General features: G+C 36.4%; 1 long non-coding RNA gene across 1 annotated transcript in view; it reads right to left on the minus strand.

Annotated features, from left to right (window-relative positions):
• Positions 1-13,489, minus strand: part of LOC104667074 — a 51,674-nt gene extending 38,185 nt beyond the window's left edge. Inside the window, exon 1 of the long non-coding RNA XR_748634.1 lies at positions 13,385-13,489. This is a non-coding gene — a long non-coding RNA (uncharacterized LOC104667074). The remainder of the gene's footprint in view (positions 1-13,384) is intronic.
• Between the last annotated feature and the right edge of the window lie 6,707 nt (positions 13,490-20,196).

Consider the following 20,196-nt stretch of genomic DNA (forward strand, 5'->3'; position numbering starts at 1 on the left):
GATCAGGAGGGTCATTCCTTCCACTGGAACTGCCATTCTTGATTATGGTGAATCTTTCTTGGTGTTCTCAGAGAAAGAAAAGTAATGTAACCTGAGATATGATCACTTGCAACAATCTGTTTAATTTCAACATAATAAAGATATTAGGGTAAAAAATGAGAGAGAGAGAGAGAGAGACAGAGAGAGAGAGAGAAAGAAAGAATTCTACTTGAGAGGGCAAGAGAACATGAAAGAGCTTGGTGCCTGATCCTTGTCCCATATTGGGATACAGAAAATACCATGGATTTTCTGATGGAAAGAAAGCTGTATAAGCAACCTTCAGCATTCTGGAAATGGAATACAGCTCCGTTCCCCATTGGGTAAAATGTCTCTGAGGCTAAATACCAGTAGGCTGTGAGATCTCTGGTCAGTAAATGCTGTTAGGGAATTTTGAAAGAACTTTGAAAGGAGAGTTCAAGAGGTACTAGAGTTGAACGTATGTAATTCACACAGTTCATCTGATGTTACTAAGAAGAGAGAAGCTTGAAGCTGAAGACCTTCATGTTGAGGATGGCATATTAGAAGCTGAAGAACTGCATGTTGAGGGTGGCATATTAGAAAGGTCTTTGATGGCATTGTTACACTTAAACCAAATTATCTTGGGCTTCTTTTTGCAAGAGTCAAATAAACCTTTTACTTGTTCAAGCTACTGTTGGCTGGGTTTCCTATCATCTGGGCTGAATTCATTTCATACTAGTACACCTCCTCTTCTCTCTCAATACACCCACTTGGTGAGTGCTCAGTAGATGGTTGGTATGTCAGGGAAAGATAACTGGGTGAAAGACATACTTTGTGATAGAGGAGTTTGACTAATTGTCTAAGCCTCTATAATCTCTGCTTTGTATTTATGTTTGTCAGTTTGTTTTGTCCAAAAAGTTTTAGGATGATTATATTTGGATGTGTTCTATAAATGTCAGTTTCTTTATCAGTTTGAGGTGGGTTGTGATCTTCTAAGGAAATGGGGGCATTTTGATTTTCTAAAGACAGTTCAAAGAAGGTAGGATGAAAGGCAGAGAAAAAGGAAGGTGAAACAAGGATAGAAATAGTAAGCAATTGTGCACAAAAGATATGCCTATCATGCTGTTATGGTTTGAATGATTGGTCTCTCCCAAAGTCATGTTAAAATTTAATTTCCATTGTACAGACTTAAGAGATAACTAGACCATGGAGAATTATTGAGGGTTGAGTGCCTTCGTAAAAGGGCTCTCAGGTGTAGGCTCTCTCTCCCTCTCTCTCTCCATTTTGCCCTACCACCTTCCAACATAGGATAGCACACTAAGAAACCATGTGTCAGATACCAGCACCTTGATATTGAACTTCACAGGCTCCAGAACTGTGAGCCGAAACATTTCTTTATATCGTAAATTACTGAGTTTGTGGTATCCTGTTATAGCAACACACAAAACAGACTAAGACACATGGTTCAAGTCATCATGTCATTTTATTTATTTATTTAAACAGTTCTTGAGGCATATTTTCTTAAAACTGTCATGCAAAATTAGAAATCTGATACCCAAAATGGGTAAAATACCTTACCAATAAGTGTCAGAACCAGATTTCATATACAGATTGTCTGATTCTAAGCATTCACATTTCCTGTGACCTTTGCTCCAGGAAGAGACATTATCTTTAGTATACCAGACAGTTATCAAAGCTACCCTTTGCTCTGGGAGTTGGGGATATTATATCTACATCTACCAAGGCCATTTGCTATACAAGCAGCCTTGAAAATACAGTGGGGAACCATGGCAGCCAGTGCCTTTGTTTGCAAACAGTATAAAAATGAGAAAGATCCATGGATAACAATGTTCCCAAAGCATTTACTTTTTGAATTCTCCTTTTCTGATTCCTCCAGAGTCTTCTCTCTCACACAGTTCTCACCACAGTTCCACCTTTGTTCTCCTTAATTTATAGGTGCCTGGGGGTTTTCATCATTTTATTTCTTCTTATCATCAGAGAAAAGTTTTTAAAACTCATTTTAGGCATATATATATTTACAATGTACTCCAAAGAGTTTTCGTATGATCTTTCCAACCAACTAATATAGTTTGGATGTTTGTTCCCTCCAAATCTTATGTTGAAATGTGATCCCCAGTGCTGGAGGTGGGGCCTGGTGGGAGGTATTTGGCTCATGTCATGAGGGCAGATCCCTCATGAATGTTTTGCCGCTGTTCTCATGGTAGTGAGTGAGTTCTCACTCTGAGTTCATGCAAGATCTGTTTAAGAGTCTGAGACCTCAATTCTCTCTCTGTCTCTCTTGCTACCTTTCTTGCTATGTGATACATGGCTCCCCTTCACCTTCTGCTATAATTATAAGTTCCCTGAGGTCCTCTCCAGAAGCTGAGCAGATGCGGGTGTCATGCTTCCTGTGCAGCCTGCTGAACTGTGACTCCAAATATACCTTTTTTCTTTGTAAATTACCCAGTCTCAGGTATTCCTTTACAGCAACATAAGTGGACTAACACAGCAACATAATCTTAAGCATTCATTAGCTCATTTATTTGTTCAGCGTTTATTGTGTAATTACTACAGGTTGTGCATTGCAAATCTAAAAATCCAAAGTCTGAAATGCTCCAAAATCCAAAACCTTTTGAGTACATGATGGTTAAAGAAAATGTTTACTGGAATATTTTGGGTTTGGGATGCTCAACCAGTAAGTATAATATAAACATTCCAAAATTGAAAAAAAAAAAAAATTGAAATCTGAAACCCTTATGGTCTCAAACACTTTGGATAAGGGATACTCAGTCTCTATATAGAAAGTACTAAGTGCTTTCCTTTGAGAGAGGGAAAGTCTTAATAAGTAAATAAATGAGCACTTCAGATACTGATGAGTCTGAGGAAGTAAAAAGTATTAATTGCACTGCGGGTGAAATTTGGTGCTTCTACATTTATGGTCAAGAAAGACCTCATTTTAAAAAAATGAAGTTTTACCTAAAAACTCAAAGGATAAGAGAATCATCATAAAAGAACCTGAAAAATAATATTTCATAAAAAAGTGAGAATGTGTCTCTTTAAGTGAAAAGACCCTGAAAAATAAGTCTTAAATCTAAAGTTTATACTAAGTGAAACTGCTAAAGTTGTACACCAAATCAGTTAAATCTTGGAAATTTCAGACTGGACTTGGAATATTTACATTTTACTTACTGGTTGAAAATCCCAAATCCCAAATGCTATGATGAGCATTTCCTTTATTGTCATATCAATGCTCAAAAAATTTTGGCTTTTGAAGCATTTCAGATTTGGGGTTTTCAGAATTGGAATGCTCAGCCTAGAAAGATTAACCGACTACGCAGTCACTGCTGTAAGAACTATGTGTGTTTCTGAGTATTTATTTACTTAATCTCATTGAAAATAAGTTTACAAATTCTATGTCACTAACTTTGAACTTGATTCAATGCATAAAAATGTAAGCATTGTATACTTTTTTGAGGCTTTCTTTATTAATAGTTTAAAAATTTGAAGAAAATTGCTGAATGGTTTGCAAAAACTCTGATAAACTACAAAAAAAAAATAGTGCAACTTTACAGGGCAGAACAAATAACCTATTAGACAAAATAAAACTCTACAAAGATAATAACTGGAAAATAAAACGAGAAAGCAGGTTATAAGCAAAAGTTCTAGATATTAGCAATCTTTAGTCAACATGGAAGCATTTAGTGTAGGAAATATGTGTTTCAATTGTGGTTTCTATAAGACTAAATATTGGAAGTAAACTATTGCATGAATAACTGCTAAGTTATATTAAGAACATGTATTTTACCTCTAGGGACAGTTATTTCATAATCTATTGTGTCAGTGTTAATTTTATGTGTTAATTTGACTGGAACCATGGGTACTCAATATTGGGTTAAGTATTTCTCTGGGTGTATCTGTGAGAGTGTTTCTGGATGAGAATAACATTTGAATCAGTAGACTGAGTAAAGCAGATTGCTCTCCCCAAAGTAGATGGGCTTTGCACAATCCGTTGAAGGTCTGTATAGAACAAAACTGAGTGTTGTTTCTCATTGTCTGTTGAAAACATCTATACATGTGGTATAAAACAGTATTTGATATGAAATCTTATATTGTTTGTAATTTTAATCCGATCATTTGTTTCAGAAAGAAGAAGGAAATAGATTATTGACATTACTGACACATTCTCAAGTGTTATCAAAGTTGTATTTACAAACACCTATGTATCCCTTCTTAGTGACTCATGAACACAGAAATTCCTTTGAGAACTGATGAAAGCTATGAACACTCAAACAACCTACACATGTTTTCTTGCAGTTTCAGTGCTTCACAGTCACCCTGTAAGTAGTTCAAATATCTCAGTTTAAGAACTCCCACTCATTCCTCAGAATAAGTCTTAGAAATAAGTATTCGTATGCCCTTCTATCATTAAAAAAAATAAAATAAATAAAGAAGTAAAATAATTACTTGCCCAAGTTCACATAGCTAATGAGAAGCAATACTGAAACTAAATTCAGATCCACCTGAATCTGAGTTTGGTCAATTTTAATCATATCATACTTCAAATCTAGTTTTTCAGTTTTTGTTTTTATCGCTTAATATCTGATTTTTTAAACTTGCAATTCAAGGAAATTAGGAAAAGATCTGCTTCTTACTGTTGTCCTATGGCAATTATAATTTGAACTTTGACCCCTGTACTATCAAAATGGAATATTAAAAATGCCTATCTGCTAGAAGATTTTGACATTTGAAAAGAATGCCTCATTAGCTGACACAGAAAGAGATTCCTACTGCCTGCCTTACATCGATTTCACAAACTGGGCACTGGTGTTATGGTCTGATATAGCTATAAGGTAAGAAGGTTTATGGTAAGTTAATTAAGTTCAGGGTTTGGCCTAAGACATAAACTGCCTCTAGATGCAAAAGTGTATCCAAATTGTATGAAATTGTAAGTAGCACAATACAAATCTAAAAGCTCAATGAAACTCTCAGAATACAGATGGAAATGACTTTTGGCTTGGGAAATGGGGCCAGGTCCAAAGGGATTGTGAAGACTTTTGGGCTTTGAGAAAGCATCATAGTGGCATTAACCTTTCCACAGTTACTTGAAATTCTCTAATTGAAATATGAATGTGAAAGACCATCTCATGGTCTATGATTTTTCCTTTAAGGGAAAACGTCTGGGACGAAAATTTATAAATGAATGTAATTGCCAACATGTAATTTATTAAGAAAACAAATTTACATCTTACCTATATTATGATGTCTAGTGTGTCCTTGGTCATTAATGAGAGCTGTATATTGCATTTGACTTCTAATTTGCCACCAGAGAAGAGTAATGCTTAAAAATATGTTTATTTAACATTTTGAAAGAAATTCACTGTCTAGTGTTGAATCAAAACAAAACAGTGCTAAAAAGAAAGATGCCATATAATGAATGCTTCCATAAGAGAAAGTCACCACTGTGTGTAATTTCTCTTGAGACCAAGGGCTCATGATCAATAGCTCATTTCAAAGTTGTTTTTTAAAAAAATGACCAGAAATACTTGGAAAATAAGCAGGTCATTTTCAGAAAGGAATGTGGCATATGGAGAAGGAGAATAAGAAAGTGCAAGGATTATGAACACCTACACTATTTCATTCCTTAAATGTTTCTTTTTCCTCACAGCTTTCCAAAGATATATGTATACACACACACACACAGACACACACACACAGACACACACACACACACACACACACATATATATATATTTTTTTTTTTTTTTTTTTTTGAGACACAGTTTCACTCTTATTGCCCAGGCTGCAGTGCAATGGCACGATCTCGGCTCACCACAACCTCTGCCTCCTGGGTTCAAGCAATTCTTCTGCCTCAGTCTCCCAAGTAACTGGAATTACAGGCATGCACCACTACACCTGGCTAATTTTGTATTTTTAGTAGAGATGGGGTTTCTCCACGTTGGTCAGGCTGGTCTCGAACTCCCTACCTCAGGTGATATGCCCACCTCGGCCTCCCAAAGTGCTGGGATTACAGGCATGAGCCACCGTGCCTGGCTTAAGGTATAATTTATAACATAAAATTCACTCATTTTTAAATATACAATTCAATGACTTTTAGGACATTTATAGAGTTGAGCAGCCATTACCACAATCTGATATTAAAACATTTATATCCCTCCCAAAAGTTCCTTTGTGCACTTTTGTGATTAATTCCTAGTACCACAACTAGCTTCAGGCAAATATTGATCTATTTTCTGTCTCTATAGATTTGTCTTTTCTGGATATTTCATGTAAATGTAATCATACAATACATAGGTTTTTGTGAGGGGCTGCTTTAACTCACCATGGCTTTGAGATTCTTCCATGTTGTAGCATAGACCGGTAGTTTTTTATGGCTATTATTCCATTGGATAGATAGACCACATTTTGTTTATGTATTCACCAGTTCACAGACATTAAAATTATTTCAAGTTTACAGCCACTAAGAGTAATGTTGTTGTGACATTCACATACATGTCTTTATACGTGTAAAATATATGTGTAAACATCTATTTCGTTTCCTTTTGGTAAACAAGTAGGGGTGGAATTTCTGGATTGTATTTGTAATGGATTAAATTGTGTTCTGCCAAAATTTATATGTGACTATATTTGGAGATAGCATCTTAAAAGAGTTAATTAAGGTGACACAGGTCATAAGAGTATGACCAGTCATACCAGTATGACTGGTATCTTTATACAAAGAGGAAGAGACATTAGGAAGGTTTGTGCACAGAAGAAAGTCCATGTGAGAACACAATGAGAAGCCCAATGTCTACAGTCAAAAAGGCATCAAGAGAAGCCAAAACTGCCAACACCTCGATCTTGGATTTTCAACCTGAATTACTGTGAGAAAATTCATTTCCATTATTTAAGTCTCTTAGTCTGTGGTATTGTGTTATGACGGCTGTAGGAAACTAATTCAGTAAGTTTATGATTAACTTTTTAAGAAACCGCTAAACTTTTCCAAACTGGCTGTACCAGTTTTACATTTCTGCCAATATGTGGGAGTTCCATTTTCTACACATTCTCACCATTAATAATACTGTCTGTTTTTTTTTTTATTATAGATATTCTAGTGAATGTGAAATGGTATGACTTTGTAGCTTTAATTTGCATTTCCTAATTATGTGGATCATCTCTCATTCTTTCTTTGCCTACCCACATGCATGCACCAAGTAAAAACCATGTGAGGACATAGTGAAATGCACCCAACTGCAAGCCAGGAAGAAAGCCTTCATCAAAAACCGAATTGATCAGAACCTTGATCTTGGCCTTCCAGCCTTCAGAACCATAGGAAAATAAATTTCTGTTGCTTAAGCAGGCTAAAGTGTTTTGCTGTGGTAGTTCAGGCTGACAATTATATAGATTAATAGAAGATAGCTAAAATTTGACTCCACACCTGCATGTGGAATAGGCTCAGAGTTTCGGTTGCTAATTTGAGACTTTTTCACACTCCAAGACCCAATCAGCGTCAAGTTTTCTTGCTTTTATATGGACTGATTGTTTTTAGTCTCACTTACATGAAGGAGGCTGCTCTAATGCTCTTCTAGCTTTACTCAAGGCCCCAAGTTTCAGCTTTAAACCACTGTTTTTCTATCCCTAAGAAACATACCCTAAGTACTAGATTATAGGACCTATATCAGGGTTTTCTCCTCCTTAGGATGTTACAGGGTTAATAAAATTGCTTACCTTTTTCTTTTGAGTTCTCTCTCTTTTTTTTTTTTTTCCTAAAATTTGGGATTTTTACTAATTCTCCTGAGTACACCTATTCATTTGTGTGCATTTGTTGTTGCTATTGTTAACTTCTACTATTGTGCGTTTTTGAGGGGGTGAGGAGTCTATGTTGGATATGTTATTCATGTTACCAAAATAGGAAGTCTCTTCTTACATATTTGTGAATACACATTTTGTGCAAAATTATCAATAAGTGCAATGCACCTTCTCTGAATCATTATTGAAAACTCAATGTCTAATGCTATTACAATCAGCTTGTTTATTTCATTGAATTCAAAACCTGTAATAATTTCCATGAACTGAACATGTATGTTCCCCTAAAATTCATATGTTGAAATCCTCATTCCCACTGTGATGTGGTGTTGGAGACGGAGCCTTTGGAAGGTAATTAGGACATCCCAGCGAAGCTCTCATAATCAAATTAGTACCCTCATTAGAAGAGACATGGGGGGAACTTCCTTTCTTTGTGTCGGTCTCTCTCTCTTTTTCTATCTCTTTCTCTTCCTCTCCTCCTGCCATGTGAGGACTCAGCAAGAAGGCCACATACAAACTAGGAAGAGAGCCACTGAGATTTATTAGAACCTAACCATTTTGGCACCCTGATCTTAGACTTCCAAGCCTCCAGAACTGTAAGAAATTAATTAATATTTTTAAGTCACCTATTCTATGATATTCTGCTATCACTACCCAAACTAAGACAGAAATTATTACCAAGAAATAGGGTGCCACTATAACAAATACATAAAATTGTGGAAGCAGTTTTGGAACTGGGTAATGGGTAGATGCTGGAAGAGATTGAGGTGCATGCTAGAAAAAGCAGATATTGGGATGAAGGGAATATTAAAGATGAATCTGTTAAGCACGCAGAAAGAAAGGAAAATAACTAGAGAAAGTGCCCATCTTGAAGAATACACAAATAATCACGTACAGAAGTTTGGTAGAAATATGGATGATAAAGGCCATTCTAGAGAGGTCTTAGATGAAAATGAGAAACTTATTGTTGGACAAACAACAAAAGGTGTTCTTTGTCATAAAGTTTCAAAGAACTCCGCTGAAATGTGTTTGTATTCTAGTGTTTTGTGGAGAGCAGAACCTGTGAGTGATAGAATTGGATATTTAGCTAGAGCGATTTCTAAGCAAAGTGTTGAAGGAGCATCTTGGTTCCTCCTGACTCCTTATAGTGAAATGAGAGGAGAGGGAAATGAGTTGAAGATGAGATTGTTAAGCAAAAAGGAACCAGAACTTAAAGATGTTGAAAATTCTCAGCCTGTCTATGTTGAAAAAATGAGCAGGTACGTTCATAAGAGAACACCAAGGGGGTAACTGACCAACGTTTTGGTAAGTTGATAAATGATGGTATGAACTATGAACCTAATCAGCCATCTCAACAGAAGCCAGAAATAGAGATGGGGTTATACAGCAAAGATACAGCCAATTTGAATTAAAAGGGACATACAGAGTGGAATCACAGCCAATTTGAATTAAAAGGGAGAGAGAGTGGAATAAATGGAAATAAAGGAAGATTTTCAAATTTCTTAGCTTCTACAGGACAGAATGATAAAGCTATTCAGCTGTAAATTTGTAGTATTCTTGAAAAAAAATAAAAGAAGAAGAAGAAAAAGAATCGCCCAAAGGCAATTCAGAGAGCATCAGGTTTTGACAGAGCAGAGCTTCCAACAGAACCCATGGCGGCAGGGATTTCTGAAACTTCAGGGGTATGATCCTTTCCCGGTGGGGAACTAAGATAGCAATTTACCATCTAGAGTTGTATTATTGAGGAACTCCTCTTTCTTTCTTTCTTTTTTTTTAATTATTATACTTTAAGTTCTAGGGTACATGTGCATAACATGCAGGTTTGTTACATATGTATACTTGTGCCATGTTGGTGTGCTGCACCCATCAACTCAGTCAGCACCCATCAATTCGTCATTTATATCAGGTATAACTCCCAATGCAATGCCTCCCCCCTCCCCCCTCCCCGTGATAGGCCCCGGTATGTGATGTTCCCCTTCCCGAGTCCAAGTGATCTCATTGTTCAGTTCCCACCTATGAGTGAGAACATGCGGTGTTTGGTTTTCTGTTCTTGTGATAGTTTGCTAAGAATGATGGTTTCCAGCTGCATCCATGTCCCTACAAAGGACGCAAACTCATCCTTTTTTATGGCTGCATAGTATTCCATGGTGTATATGTGCCACATTTTCTTAATCCAGTCTGTCACAGATGGACATTTGGGTTGATTCCAAGTCTTTGCTATTGTGAATAGTGCCACAATAAACATACGTGTGCATGTGTCTTTATAGCAGCATGATTTATAATCCTTTGGGTATATACCCAGTAGTGGGATGGCTGGGTCATATGGTACATCTAGTTCTAGATCCTTGAGGAATTGCCATACTGTTTTCCATAATGGTTGAACTAGCTTACAATCCCACCAACAGTGTAAAAGTGTTCCTATTTCTCCACATCCTCTCCAGCACCTGTTGTTTCCTGACTTTTGAATGATTGCCATTCTAACTGGTGTAAGATGGTATCTCATTGTGGTTTTGATTTGCATTTCTCTGATGGCGAGTGATGATGAGCATTTTTTCATGTGTCTGTTGGCTGTATGAATGTCTTCTTTTGAGAAATGTCTGTTCATATCCTTTGCCCACTTTTTGATGGGGTTGTTTGTTTTTTTCTTGTAAATTTGTTTGAGTTCTTTGTAGGTTCTGGATATCAGCCCTTTGTCAGATGAGTAGATTGCAAAAATGTTCTCCCCTTCTGTAGGTTGCCTGTTCACTCTGATGGTAGTTTCTTTTGCTGTGCAGAAGCTCTTTAGTTTAATTAGATCCCATTTGTCAATTTTGGCTTTTGCTGCTGCTTCAGCAAAGTCTCAGGATACAAAATTAATGTGCAAAAATCACAAGCATTCTTATACACCAGTAACAGACAAACAGAGAGCCAAATCATGAATGAACTTCCATTCACAATTGCTTCAAAGAGAATAAAATACCTAGGAATCCAACTTACAAGGGATGTAAAGGACCTCTTCAAGGAGAACTACAAACCACTGCTCAGTGAAATAAAAGAGGACACAAACAAATGGAAGAACATACCATGCTCATGGATAGGAAGAATCAATATCATGAAAATGGCCATACTGCCCAAGGTTATTTATAGATTCAATGCCATCCCCATCAAGCTACCAATGAGTTTCTTCACAGAATTGGAAAAAACTGCTTTAAAGTTCATATGGAACCAAAAAAGAGCCCACATTGCCAAGACAATCCTAAGTCAAAAGGACAAAGCTGGAGGCATCACGCTACCTGACTTCAAACTATACTACAAGACGACAGTAACCAAAACAGCATGGTACTGGTACCAAAACAGAGATGTAGACCAACGGAACAGAACAGAGTCCTCAGAAATAATACCACACATCTACAGCCATCTGATCTTTGACAAACCTGAGAGAAACAAGAAATGGGGAAAGGATTCCCTATTTAATAAATGGTGCTGGGAAAATTGGCTAGCCATAAGTAGAAAGCTGAAACTGGATCCTTTCCTTACTCCTTATATGAAGATTAGTTCAAGATGGATTAGAGACTTAAATGTTAGACCTAATACCATAAAAACCCTAGAAGAAAACCTAGGTAGTACCATTCAGGACATAGGCATGGGCAAGGACTTCATGTCTAAAACACCAAAGGAACTCCTCTTTCTAAAGAAGCAAAAGCAAAGCAAAACTCCCTTTGAGAAGAAGCAGAATTTTTCTAAACTAATGAAGAACTTTTAAAATTAGATTTATATCAGCTCAAAGAATGTAGCAGAAGTAATTGCTCCTTTATGGAAATCATTCTTTTATTGATGTCTTCTTAGGCAATTTTTTCTGCTTCAACTGAATTGCAGTCAGTTATTCCCTGGTCTCTGAGCAGTGCTAATAGGTAGGGAAAAACTGAAGAATGGATATACAGAGGAAACTCCACTCATAAATATGCCAACTGAATGTAAGCGGTATTAATTACAGGCACTTGTGGATGACAGAATATTAAAATTCCAAGCTGCTGGAGTTTTAACCTACACTCACTCTCGCATTAAAATATTTCACCATGTACTTTGGCAAGATCTGTATCACCTTACTCTGAAGGTATCTAGAGTTGGAATACCAGACTTGAGAGTCTGACTCTCAACCCTCTCGTATATTGTGTTCTGTTGGGAGGTTGCCATTTCTAACACAGTCTGCTGACCAAATGGTAAGAGATCGTTAACTGATATTTTCTTAAGCTTTTATGTTCTCCTGGAAGTGGTCATTATAGATTTATATTATACTGCACTTATGTTTATAATGCATATAGAATGAGTGATTTATTTCACCTAAGTCAAACTTTAGGTGGGTAGTCCTCATTGTATAAGAATTCTTGAGGATGACATAATTCAGAGGGTAGAGGAAGTAGAAATAACATGAGCTTGATTAATAGAATGAAAACATCAGATTCCTCACCTGTAGAATTGAGATACTGTCTCCCTCACAGGATTGTCATCAGAATTAAAAAATAGAATAAATGTATTGAGCATTGAACCCAGTCCCAAGAGCTCAATAAATGTTAATTTTCTCCTCAGCTTTTCTAAAGTTTTGAATTAATTCACAGAATTTTACAACCATAAAGCTGAAAAGAACTTTGGACATCTTTGTAACACTTATTACTGGTGTGGAAATAGGGTAGGAGATATTGAGTTGGTGATGTTCATTTAGAAGATGGCTTAAAGCCCCACTTCTGATTCCTTCCTAATACTCAGCTAAAGCCTGATGGTTTTCTGCTTTTCTTCTTGTTGCTTAGTAAAAGGGTAAGTCTGTACTACCTCCGTGATATCAGGGAATTATCTTTTTCTGTAGGATTTTAAAATCTGTAATTTGCTGTTCATGATATTTGTTTGCCTTGTCATTGTTTCCAGCCACTTGTCTGTACTTTTCCCATCTCTGTACTGTCCTTGTCATGCTGCTTGGTACTTCAAAGATAAACCTCTAACCCTCACCTCACCCCAGGTACAAAGGAAGTGCAGAAGTTAAACCTCTCACCAACGTACAGGCATTAAAAGACCTTCCGTACTAAGAACACAAACAAAACCTTAGACTTTAACTGATAGATAAGGTAAGAAAACAACAACAGAAAACAAAAAACCAACAACAAAAAAACAAGCAAAAAAAGGGAGAGAAGACTCCACAAAAGGTTAGACTTTCCAGATTTTAAGGGAGAAACAGTCTTTCATTTTCTAGGAGGACACGAGTGAGCTTTTTATCTAACCGAAGTTCAGGAAACCAAATAGCTGGAAAATGAAGATCATTAATAATTTCTTATTTTAAGAGGTGTGATTATAAAATTAAAGAATGAGTCATTCTACTGTTTAGTCTATGAAAGTAGGAACTGGTTTTTCTTTTGTTTCTTTTTCTCCTCCCCTCCCCAAAGGAACACACAGATGATTTAAGCAGCCTTCGATTACAACATACCTAAAATAATGAAGCAATTGAGGAGGGAAAAAAAATCAGCTGAAGGTGTAAACCCCCTCCAGGCTGGATGACTGTGGTATATTTCATCTTCGCATTCTAAATCAATGCTAAGCAAAGCACAGAAATGTTTACCTTTGTCTGATCTCTAATTCCCTAAATTTATGTGGAATCATGCACAGATGCGCTGGAAACCAGCCTGGAAAAGCCTGGCATTTTAATTGATCCCAGAGCTTCTTGCCTCACGGCTCCTGCTGTGATGAAGTCTGCTACTTGTTCCAAAGATTCTCCGCCTGGTTGCCTAGCCACGGCAGCTGGCCAATCAAGGTGTCCGTATGCAGCGAAGGAAGTAACCAATCAATTTTTTAATTTCCTTCTGTAAACGAGAGTGAATCAGGGTGGATTTGAAATCTCATTAGTCAAAAGTAAGATGTATAGTGTGCGTTTTAACATATGTATTAGTTGAATACATTTGGCATTGAGTCATAAATTCTGATGAATATTCGAAAGCCCATTTCAGACAAGTTTGAACCTTGGACTTTGAATTACTAACTTTTAAAAAATGTTTTATATTCTTACTAGTGCACTCCATGTATAAAATTTAAATAGACTTCTCCCCCTCCTAATTTAACACCCGCCTCCTTGAAAACCAGTTTCTTATTAAAATTTCCTTTTAAAGACAATTTTATTCTGTCAATTTGTCTGGCTTTATCCTCTTCCATGACCAATACTCTGGCGTAAGGCCCAGATTTCTTCCCATTTGGATTCTGAAACAGCCCCCTGATCCTAGTTCCTCCAATCCCTTCTAGAAGCCATAATCGATTGTTATATAGTTTCTCCAATCTATTCTGTAAGGCATCATCAATTGTCATTACTTCAGTCCTCTTCTGGAAAACTTCTACTCAAATGCAGGCAGTCATGGGTTGAAGTAAGCATTTACTGATTGACATATTTCATTAAATTGTCTGGTATCTCTGAGCCTCAGTTTCCTCATCTGTAAATATGGAAGTAATTAGGTCAAAGGAGATAATGTCTATAAAGTACTTAATCAGGCTCATCTTATACGTATATGTATACGTATAAGATGTATCTTCTATTATTTCTTACTATTATTCCATTATTTCTTACTTTTATTTGTGTATATATATATATATATATATATATATATATATGTATCTTCTACTATTTGTATCTTCTGTTATTTCTTACTATTATTTAATGTCTCCTTTTTCGTTGATCTTTTTATTATATCTTTGAGATTTTTCATAATCTTGCCTTGATTCCATCCATCTGTTCATTCTGATTTCTAATAATCCTTCCCATATCTCATTTCTCATCACCATGTCTTCATCACTCTGATCAGATAGCCTCTTCACAGAGCCTCAAGTTATCATGTTATACTGGTGTCATACTTTAACTTCTACTGATCCTTCAACCGACATTCAAACTCAAGTATCACTTTCTAGTGGAAGATTACTTCATTATATGCTTTCACAAAATCATGTTAATTTACGTCCATAGATTTTTCTCAGTTTGTAATTATACGTTGCTAGTACAGCTATTTAATTAATTAATGTTACCTCCCTGACAATGCAGGGAGAACTGTGAGAACAGGAACAGTATGAGTTTTTGTTTTTTACTCTATTCCTAGAGCCTATTATGTAAGTATGGCATGAATATTTGTTGACAGAATATTGTCAAATTCTTATCTACTGAAAAGGGCTCTCATCTTGCCCCTTTTCCAGATCTGAAAAATGTTATCTTTTGAAACTCTATATTAATTCCATTGGAGGGAATCAATATTTAAATAAACATTTACTGAACACATTCTGTGTGCCCTATATTATAATGGGTAATATAGATGAATTATTTTCCTAAACTTTATTGAGAAATACTGGATAAATAGATAAAATAAAATTTACTTAAAGCAAGTGCTTAACTCTGTGTGTGTGTGCATGTGTGTGTGTGCACGTGTCTGTGTGTTGGTGGAGTAGGAATGAAGCAGTGTGGTTGGTCCAGTAGAATGAAACAGGGGACTGAGAAATCTGGTCTTTGATACTTGATCCTGAACAAACTTGGGTAAATTACTTCTCCTTTCTAGACCTCTGTTTCCTTGTCTGTAACCTGAGCAGATTGAATCAGTAATTCTTTAAGATGTCTTCAAACTTCGTGGGTTGAAATAAAACATGTTACAGAATCAACATATCAGTGAGATTTTATTTTAAAAAAATCATTTTAGTTCAGGTTTATATGAATAAATAAATGTATTTAGTAATATATAATTAGAATATTATCATGTGCTTTTCTCTAGGATACAATGACATAAACATTTCTAGTGGTTCTACAGTGGACTTTATAGCCATCATTTTTTGCACTTTTAAAATTTATACAATAAGTACAGTATTGAACAAAGACTGTGTGACAGGCCCAATGTGAGGGACTGGAGGTAAAATCAAGAATGAAAGAGGTGTGGTCTTGGTCCTTATAGAGCTTACCATTAGTGCAGGGTGCATCCATTGTACTTACCATTTTATACTTACTTTTCTTCTGTAGTTGAGATCTTATATATTTCAATATATAATTATTTACATGTGTTTCTTATTCTTGGTTGTTATTTATGTGCAAGTATTCTATTCTCATCAAAATTATAAAGTTTTGGAGGTTGCATTATGTGTGTGGGAGTGATTCTAAATCACAAAATTTCATGCCAGTTTTAGTTTTAAAATATTCTGTTTTGTTACTATGAAAGTACATGAAATTGTCAATGTATAGCAATATTTATTTGGAAATTGTTGTTGCTTTACATACAGTAAATGACTAACACACATTTGCCATGCATTTGCCATGATTATTTTATCTAATCCTCACAACTGTCTATGTGATACTGTTATCATTCCCATTTTATGAATGGAGAAACTGAGATGAAGAGTTGTTAAAACAGTGGCCCAAAATATTCTTCAATGTATATGTGGGATTTCAAGTCAGGCTCTCTGACTACTAAAGGCATGCCTCTTCCATGTTATACACTTTCATATACTCAGGTTTCCTTCACATCACTGAGAAAAATACAATTGCTCTTATAACATCATAAATCTTAATAAATTTTTATTGAATCATATTTTCAGTAAAATCATGAAATTCATTTTGGAGCCATATAAATTGTTGTTTCTGTGTTGTTTTCTGTTTTCTAATAAATCCTACTAGCCTTATTTTCTTTTTTTTGAGACAAGGTCTGATTCTGTCATCCAGGTTGGAGTGCAGTGGCAAGACCACAGCTCATGCAGCCTCAACCTCCCAGGCTCAAGCAATCCTCTTACCTCAGCCTCCCTTGTAGCTGAGAATACCAGTGTGCACCACCATGCATGGCTAATTTCCTTCCTTCCCTTCCCCTTCCTTCCTTCCTTCCTTCCTTCTTTCCTTCCTTCCTTCCTTCCTTCCTTCCTTCCTTCTTTCCTTCCTTCCTGTCTCTCTCTCTCTTTTTCTCTCTCACTGCAGCCTCCACCTTATGCATTCAAGCAATCTTTCCGATTGCTCAGCCTCTCGAGTAGCTGCACAAGCATGCACCACCACACCTGACTAATTTTATTATTATTATTATTATTTAAGGGAGATGGGTGTCTCCCTATGTCACTCAGGCTGTCTTGAACTCCTGGGTTCGAGCGATCCTCCCGCGTTGGCCTCTTAAAGTGTTAGGCTTACAGGCTTGAGACACCACACTGGGCATTGATATGCCCTATTAGATTCAATGGAATTGTCTAGGGGAGAGAAAACAGTGAGAACAGAAAGAAAAAAAAAATCTGGAGCTATTTTATGCCAACTTGTGAATTTACATTATTTTAAGTATTTGGAGATTTTTCTAAAGACATCTATTTTCAAAGCACCAAATTTTGTACTTTGGTTGCACGATATTATATGGTCTTCAGAACAGCCCTATGAAGTAGGTGCTATAAACATTCCCTTTTTAGGGGTAAGGAAATTAAGGCTTTGCAAGATTAAGACACTTGCCTAAATATTTACTGTGGGTTAAAATACCAACTTGCCTTTACCCACATCATAGTAAATGTAAGACAACTTACTTGCTCCTTTCTCCTCTCATTTTCTTTTCTCTTTCCTTACTGAATTTGCAGTCTACCAAAACATGCGACTTATTGATGCTCTATTATTATTCCTTGCTGCAAGGAATAATAGTAATAATGATAACATTTAACACTTAATAGTAACTTAACATTTAATAGCAATTATTAGTAATAGCAATAAACATTTATTAGTTTTTAGCAATAGTAACAAACATTTGGTAGTAATTTAACATTTAATAGTAATAATGACAACATTTAACACCTAATGTATGTCCGGCATTGCTCTAAGCAGTTTACATGTATTAATTTAATCTGTATAAAATTCCCATATGGTACCTACTATTATTGTGTCCCTTAAATGCGATAATGCATGAAATGTGTTAGGCACATCTTCTAGTATAAAGGAGAGTGTAGTGTAGAGGTGCAATTAATACTAGCTACTATTATTAATTTTGCACTTATATTTGGGGCACACACAGTTTTACGTATGTTAATCTTTTATGCATTAACATGAGGGCTTTCTATGTGTGTGTGCATGTGTGTGTGTTTGTCTGTCTATAATTGGCATGCAATCACAGAATCTTAGACAAAAAGGGGAATATATAAACCAACATTCCAACAAATAGAGCAATTCATTTTCCAGCTTCTTTGACAGTTTTATTCTGTCTTGTTCTTCTGACCTCTTATTGAATTCGGCTTAATGAGTTCACTGAGTTTTGAAGACATTTATTCATTTGATAGCTCTATTTTTCAGAAAGTCTTGTTTCATATTGAGTTGAAATTAACCTTCCTGGGATGATACCTGATTGTACAGAAAAACAATGTACCCTTGAACATTGAAATCAACTAGGTCTGGCCTTCAGTCCTGACTCTATCACTTAGTAGCTGTGGCTCTAACTTAAGTTACTCAGTATCTCAGTACCTCGTTTTCTCTTTCTATAAAAGAAAGATCATAATCCCTATTGCGGAGGGTTATGGTGGTGACTGATTGAAACACATTTCCATTATTATGAAGTGCACTCACAGGGTGCTTTGTACCAATTTACTCTGCCCCCGTGAATTTACTTTCACATCTGGCAGGCCATGCCCTCTCCTCTGCACCACACTAAGCTAGCAGGAGACATCTTAGTTCAAGTATATGGAGAACAGGGACTAAGGTTCCTCCCAAGGAAATGTGGACTGGCTTCATTAACTGCTATTAGATCCAGTTTGCCACATTACTCACAAGCTGGCAGTCCATGGTATCAAAGAGCAGAAACCCTTGCAGAACTGTTGACCTTACCTCCAAATGGCTACCAGGGTTTTGCTCAGGCACAAATCAAATCTGGAAACAGGTTCCCTAGAGAACTCAGCTACCAGCTAAGCAGCAGTAAGTCACTGGGGTAAAGAAAGCATGGGAGAAAACTATCAGTTATCATGGACTGCGAGACTGAACAGCTCACAATGTCAGGGATGGTTTGGAGGAGGTTAAAACTGTGCAAAAGTCAACCCTTTCAGCCCCATGATGGAAATAATATTTCTAGATAATAGCATAGGAGTTAGTCAATATATTTGTTTATTTTGGCCATCTAAATGCATGCATGATTGCATGAATAAATAAATGGCTAGGGGATGCATAAATGTCATTCAAAGGTGCATATTCACCATCCAGTCTTCACATCATCTAGTCATTTATTTACCAGATTTGTTATATGCTAAGGACTATGGTAGGTGCTAGAAATTTCAACATTAATGTGATACAAAGGCTCTCAAATAATTGTTAATCTAGTAGAAAATGATGTGAATATCTAATTATGAAATAATATGGCTAGTTTAGTAACATTATAGTGGGAGCTCTATTGAAGAAAAACAAAATTATCTCTGCTGGAGGATGGGGAACAGAAATGAAACAAGGATCCGCGTTGATCAATACCGTTGAATTGAATCCTAAAGAATGAGTGGTTTTACAAGTGAGAAGAGGAGGATAAGAAGTACGTTTTGGTCTAACACAGTGGCTCACGCCTGTAATCCCAGCACTCTGGGAGGACAAGTCTGGTGGATCACCTGAGGTTAGGAGTTCAAAATCAGCTTGGACAACATGGCAAAACCCCATCTCTACTAAAAATACAAAAATTAGCTGGGTGTGGTGGTGGACATCTGTAATCCCAGCTATTCTGGAGGCTGAGGCAGGAAAATTGCTTGACTCAGGCAGTGGAGGTTGCAGTGAGCCAAGATCATGCCAGCGCACTTCAGCCTGGGCAACAGAGTGAGATTCTGTCTCAAAAAAAAAAAAAAAAAAAAAAAAAAAGTACATTTCACGCATCAAGCAGAAGGAATAGAAGGAATAGCATTTATATTTATAAGTTATTTTGGGAGAGAGCAATCTAGGATAAATAGAATGCAGCAAGAGAAAGCTGTAGGACCTGAAGCTTAAAAGGAAGGTTGAAAGAAGCCTTGGATGGACTTTAAGTAGAGAAAGAAACTGCTCATGATAGATAAATAATTCTGACGTTTATTAATGTCTTCTAGTTTTGCTCACTTTCCATCCACATTCACTTTTTGTTCTGTTATGTCTGTTGGTCACTCCCTGCCTATAGACAGTGCCCTGCACTATCCAGCATTGCCACTTTTGGCGTAGAATAGTGCTGTCTTAACTAGAAGTCTGTATATGCTTCCTAAAGCTATAAAACCCTTAAACTGGCCAAACAATGTTACACTCAACTGGCCACAGTCTCTCTGTCTTTCCCTTTTCTTTAAAGTTTCTTTCAAATGAATACTTGAGAAGGCAGAACTTTATTCATTCACTCATTTTTGTATTCATTCACTCATTATGTATCTTGGTCCTGTGAAGGACCAAGAACAATACTGTAAACATCTCTGGATGTCATCACA

The sequence above is a fragment of the Rhinopithecus roxellana genome, chromosome 15 (genome assembly GCF_007565055.1).
Source record: "Rhinopithecus roxellana isolate Shanxi Qingling chromosome 15, ASM756505v1, whole genome shotgun sequence".
In the NCBI taxonomy this organism is placed as follows: domain Eukaryota; kingdom Metazoa; phylum Chordata; class Mammalia; order Primates; family Cercopithecidae; genus Rhinopithecus; species Rhinopithecus roxellana.